The sequence below is a fragment of the Peromyscus maniculatus genome, chromosome 9 (genome assembly GCF_049852395.1).
Source record: "Peromyscus maniculatus bairdii isolate BWxNUB_F1_BW_parent chromosome 9, HU_Pman_BW_mat_3.1, whole genome shotgun sequence".
NCBI classification, from domain to species: domain Eukaryota; kingdom Metazoa; phylum Chordata; class Mammalia; order Rodentia; family Cricetidae; genus Peromyscus; species Peromyscus maniculatus.
The window spans coordinates 70,148,124-70,154,274 of NC_134860.1; the positions used below are offsets into that span (position 1 = coordinate 70,148,124).

General features: G+C 43.8%; 1 long non-coding RNA gene across 1 annotated transcript; it reads left to right on the plus strand.

The window, feature by feature from the left end:
- Positions 1-684: 684 nt before the first annotated feature.
- Positions 685-5,789, plus strand: LOC143267184 (uncharacterized). Its single transcript, XR_013042098.1, has 3 exons — positions 685-1,711; positions 3,628-3,745; positions 5,437-5,789. It is a non-coding gene; the product is annotated as an uncharacterized LOC143267184 (long non-coding RNA).
- Positions 5,790-6,151: the final 362 nt, after the last annotated feature.

Genomic DNA, 6,151 nt, shown 5'->3' on the forward strand with positions numbered 1-6,151 from the left:
TTCCACAGATGTCTTTATCTCCCATCATTGAAAAGAGCTCCCGTAAGTTCCCTAAATATTCTGATTTCTTGTGTCACTGTTGAGCTCCTGAGTGAAATGTCGGCGAGGTGTGTTTGACCACACCTGACTAGAACGCCCTACCTGCAAAGGAGGCTGGTAACACATAACCCTGTCAGAGTTCACAGCAAAAAAGGAGCTCTGAGAAATAGAAGCCCCCAGAAACATCAAATGTTAGATGCTAGGTTAGTTGCTGGACAGCCAAAATCAATGGCACATGTCTAGCACCAACCTTCCTCTATACTCACAACTCGGTGTATTAGTTGATGTAAGTAACCTTTAGCTTCAGTTTCTTCTGTCATGAAACAGGAGTATATGCCTGGTACAAAGCCACACAGGAAAGCAGAGGACTGAATCTTTCACAAACTAAATCATGTTGTATATAGTTAAGGCATACACACATGTAGTATAATGTTATAAGATATGTATTTAGCAAAATAACCACAGTGGATAAATAAATTACCATGCCCACCATCTCCCATTCTCCCCCATTCTCTGCCTGATAATCTATTCACTTAATAAAAGTCCTGAATACAATACACTGTTATTTTCCTATTGTTCTTGGATCTTTCAGCTTGCTCATTCTACTCATTTGCTGTTTGTGTCCTCTGACCTGGATTCCCCTCATTCCCTTACTGTCATCCAGGCCCTGGTAACCAGCATTTCACCCTCTATCTCCGTTTACTGATGTGTACAACCCAGCTGTCTCCTCTCCTCTTGGAAAACCTTTTAAATAGGAGAAGACTGATTAATCACTTGTCAGAGGACATGCCACATTATTGTTTCTGTACCTGTCTTCTTTTGCTTAGCATACTGTCGATGTCAACCAGTCATTCCGCTGCAAGTCTGTGCCTCTATCTGATGACTCTGGGCTACCTTTGCATTGCTACTGACTCCCCTTTTTCCTTACAAACACTGTGCTTGGCCTTCAGGGTACACTCCAAGTTTATTCCTATCCTTGCTGTTCTGGAATGAGGAGCACAGGAACTCCACAAGGAACCCTCATCTCCCAAAAGTGACAGAAAAACCTCTTGGGCTCAAAGGTACCGAGGCCATACACAGGTCCTTTAGACATCTTTATGGACTGCCCTGTTTCCTATGATACTTTGGGGGCTGTTTCCTGACCGCTCATTATGGCCTCTGCTGTATGTAAGTTCTGTGGCTAAGGTTCATATAACTGGGAGTGTATTTATGGCAGCCTATATTCTTTCCTAGGAAAATATTGATTTTTTTTAAACAACAGAGTGACTGTAGAACCATTAAATCAGTCTAGTCTATCATAAACTTCAGTATTAACCAAAGAATACTTTCACCTTTTCTTTTATTCTCTCATGAGCCACGGGGAATTGAAGTGTCCACACAAGCAGGACAGGGTCAGAGCCTGTGCTACTGTGCTGGAACAAAGCCCTAAAATTCCCATCTATTACCAGAAAAGTAATTATTCAATCTGCTCTCATTTGAAGGGTTGGCCTAGAGGAGTGAGGAGAGCTGAGTTTGACAACAAAATGCAAAAGTTCACGGTGCAGAATGTGAGAGGAAAGGGGAGTGGATTACGCCAACATTGGGGACCTGCCCTCCAGTCCCTGCCCAACCACAGGATGTGTGAACTCATTATCCGCCCCTTAAAGACTTAGTTAGGAAAGTAGTCTGAGAGGTGAGGATTTCTCTTTTTCCTTTTTTTTTTGGAAAGATCTCTATCTTTCTTCTTTATTGATTGCTTGCTTTTCATTTTATATCCTTTCTCCCTTGCTTGAAATGAGAAAAATGAGCCCTTGCCACGGGCTTTAAACTTTACACCCAGACAATGTCTCCCCCTTATCTAAGGCCGGGCCAGAAGCTTCAGCCCAGAGGACCCTGGGTAATGCTACAACAGATTATGTCATAAAATGAAGAGATAAGCAAAAGAACCAATCTAAAAGAGGCTGCAAAATTTACCTTTCCCCCCACCCTCCCGCTTGCCTTTAAAAGAAGGCTTTAAATCAATCTGTCCCTGCCATAAATTCTCTTTCTAAAATTTGATAACAAGTGCAATATTTTCCTTGGAGATTGGGTTCTAACGAGATGAACGGACATTGGAGGGTGGGCAGCAAGCAGGGTTTAGCAAAGCAATAAAATGCCCTGATTGATCCTCGTTGGTGGGGTTGCTTGGAATTACTGCTATTTTGGGCGGGTAAGCATAATCCAGCCGAATCATAAATTTTGTTTCTTCCAGTAGACAGTCGAGTCGGTATCGATCTCAATTTGTTGTTCTGTTCTCGTGTAATTGCTCCCTGTGATTAAGACTCCAGGTTAAGAAGGGATTCTGGCTGGGCCAGGAGTATAAAGGGAATAACCGCAGAGCCAGAATTGACTCCACGGCTCCACAGTGCGTCCTGGGCTGGGGGAGGGGAGCTGGAAGCTCTCTGTATCCAGAGTTCCTGAGGCCAGGCTGACTCCACACTCAAGCTGTGACCTTAAGGCATCTGGCCCTTTCAGCCAAGCCCCCTTCCATGGGTGCTCTGGTCCCTCTCTTGCTGCCCCTGTAACATTGTGCACTGGGAGTGAGATCCCTTAAACACACTCATGCTATGGGCCTCTTCAAGTTTTCGCAGTCTGAGAAGGGGCGTGGCTCTGACTAAGCACTAAGTAGAGATATCTCTACCTCAGTCACCCCGACACCCCTAGCCTTCTAGCCCATGCTGGAGCCTGACAACCAACCCCTGATCAGAATAAGGCTCTGCATCCTAGAATTTGAGCAGCCGACATTACCTAGCTTTGAGAGATAGATATTTGCAGTCACATGGTTTGCCAAAACGCAAGCATTAACTGCCCGTTTCCACTCCCCAGCTAAGTGACTTTGAACGAGTGACCTAACCTTTCTTCGCCTCTATCTTTTCTTTGCAAACTGGAGACAATGACATTACTGCCCCCCCCACCCCCCCCACACGGTTTCTGTGAAGATTTCAATGCTATAACACAGGAAAGTATTTATCATGAAAGTATTAATTATTGAGCTGGGCATGTCAGCATACACCACAGTCTCAGCATTTGGGAGGCAGAGGTGGGAGAGTCTGGAGTTTAAGGCTAACTTCAGTTTCATAGCGAGTTCAAAGTCATCCTGCTCTAAAGGAGACCCTGTCTCCAAAAAACACCGAAAAGGATATTATTATTATTATTATTATTATTATTATTATTATTATTTACTCTTGCAGTTCTAAATAGATACCGAAGCCCGTGGCATAGAAACATTCTAATAAGATGGTTTCATGATGTGTGGAAATGAATATTTTGTAGCCTGGAATATCTTACTTCAAACCATGGGAAATTTAGTTGAAATAAGGTTATATGCCTTTAAATAGGAACTCAAATGACTCCTTGGCACTGCACTGCCAAACATCAGCTTGGCTTTATTCAGTTCCCAGCTTCTCAGAGCCGGGAATGGGAATTCCTCACTCCATGAACTCTGCGCTATCGCAGCTAAATCATTTAGATGTGCTCTGTCTGACTGCTGGCGGGACTATTCGACTACATGCTTTAAAGGAAGCATTTCTCAAACCCAGATTGATTTTGTTTTTCCCCTTCCCTTTCTAGAACTTGGAGATATGACTAGGGTGATGGTGAAGAAGGCAGCTGTTGAGCTAGCCTGGGCAAGCCAGAACAACCTCCTTGCTTACATCTCTCTTCTCACTTCCTTCCCTCTCTGCCTAAAGTAAGGCTTCTGGGCTTGGGTTGTAGGGCCACGCAGCTCCAACCTCAGGGGGAGGCCAGTGATTCTGCATTTAGCCCCCCCTTAAACTGCTCTTCCTGACCCACTGCCCCAGATGCCTTAAATGTGTCCCTGCTCAGGACAGGACTTACCTTTAGCTACACATTGAAGTAGGGTGAATTAATGAATTCACAGTTTTTTTCATTGATAGGACAAAATTCTTACAAATACAATGTAAAGAAAATGGATTTATATGGGCTCACAGTTAATGGATAACAGGGAAGAGGTAGCCAATACTGCAAGGCAGCTAATGGCATTGAATCTGTAGTCAAGACATTAAGAGGTAACTAACCACTTTCTGACTGGATTTAAGTTCCACTCCACAGGAGAGAACTCATCCCTGCTACTGTAAACTTGACCCAGACCTATGACTGGGAAAGCCATAGACAGGCTTTAGGAGAAAGCCTACTTTATTTTGCAAAGTGGACACAATAGCAAACTGCCTTCTAAATCCTTACCTTTACACCCAGAGTTTAGCACAGCTCTCCATTCTTGAGAGAGAAGCTTTTTTCTGCAGGGACTCTCAACTGGTCAAAGTGCAGAGAATAAGTGTTTGTGGAGTCCTGGGTCACAAATAGGGCACCTGTATATCACATTCTTTCCCTCCAGTACTCAGGGACATCCCAGAAGTAGGCATGGAAAGGGTTAGGAAACAGGTCAAGAGGACTTCTGTGCGATAGTGTCTTCTAGACAGGACAGGACCAATGCACTAAGAACATAAGGCTATGGTTGCACAAAACACCCACAGGATCAAACCAATCAATGCCCCAGTATGGCTGAGGGAGGGCACACAGACTCCTTAGAGGCTATTGCAGTTGATGGCTGCTGGAGGAGGGGGAGCCAGTTTTATTCAGGGATAGGGTCCAGTGGATGGTTCTACATGCATGTACATATGAGAAGTTATAGCCAAGCACAGTGGATTAGTTGTTGTTGTTGTTGTTGTTTAAGTAGACATGAAGTTGGGAGAGGATAAGGTGGGGCATCTAAGGGCCATTACAGAGGAATCTAAGAGGTCGGATATGATAAAAAATACAATCTATAACTCCAGCTGGAAGAAATTCAATGAGATCTTTTAAACATACCCATATACAGGCACTCATATACACTTCCTTTTGAGTTATTAATCAAAGAAGTTGAAGAGACTCCAGCCTACTGCTAGAGTAGTCACTTGCTCCCAGTAGAAGGTAAGTCCCTATTGCTGAAGAAATCATGCAATTCAGACACAGGAGTTGGAGGATTCAAACTGAACCTGACCTGAAAGTCCCTCCACCCCACCCCCCACCCCCCGCTCCTCCTAGGACTAGCTTTCATAGTACCAGAAGGTGCTATGCAAGCTGCCAAAGGAGGAAAACATTCTACCCAATTGTGAAACCTACCTACCACAACAATGACTGGCATGGCAAGATGTTCCTAAGGGTGCAATAGTGGTACTCATATCCTGGTGGTAACCAACCGCTCCACAGCTGTCTAATTGTACTTAAGACCCACTCAATGTAAAGGAACTAAAACCTAGTACTGGAAGCCTAGCAGCTGCCTGTGCTAGGAAGGTCACAGAAGAGAACCTACTACTGTCAGTTCGCTAAACCACTATACTTCCCAGCTGTACTCTAAATACTCGTTCTTTACACCCACAGGTACGTGACGCTCTCACCCCCATCAAAGAAGCTTCTCTTTGCAATAGATGGAGGCCATTACAGAAAACCATATGTGGTCACAAGGAAGAGAACAATTGATTGTGAGGTGCTCAGCCTCACTTGATACATCTACAACACACTTCCTGCCATCTTAAAAGTTGCCTGGTCCAGGTTGCCTCAAGGATTGGACAACATAGTCATCACTGTCTTTGCTTCTGTAAGTCCTTAGCACTGTCTCACCTGTTGGCTAGTGTCCTCACGGAAGGGCAGCAAAGGTACACAAATATAAACCCAAGGACAGACTGGGCATCGAGACAAAACTACAAAAAAGAGTAAAAGACATGCTCTAGACTCTGTCCATAATCAACCTTGCCATAGGCACTTATCTCAGAAAAATAAAAAACTTTGTTCACACAAATATTGGTACATGAGTGTTTGTAGTGATTGTATTTGCAGTAGTCAAAACCTGGAAACAATCCAAATGTCTTTCAGTACGTAAGTGGTTAAAGAAACTGTGAGACATCCAAACCAGGGACTGGAACTCAGTGATTAACAGGACTAAAGTGTTGATATAGGCAACAACCAGCCCTTTGGATGGATGTTGAGAAAATTACAACAGGAAAAAAGAAAGCCAGTTCCTGGAGTCACAAACTGTATGATTTCACTTATACAGAATTCCTGACATAGTAACATTACAGAGCTGGAAAAAAGAACA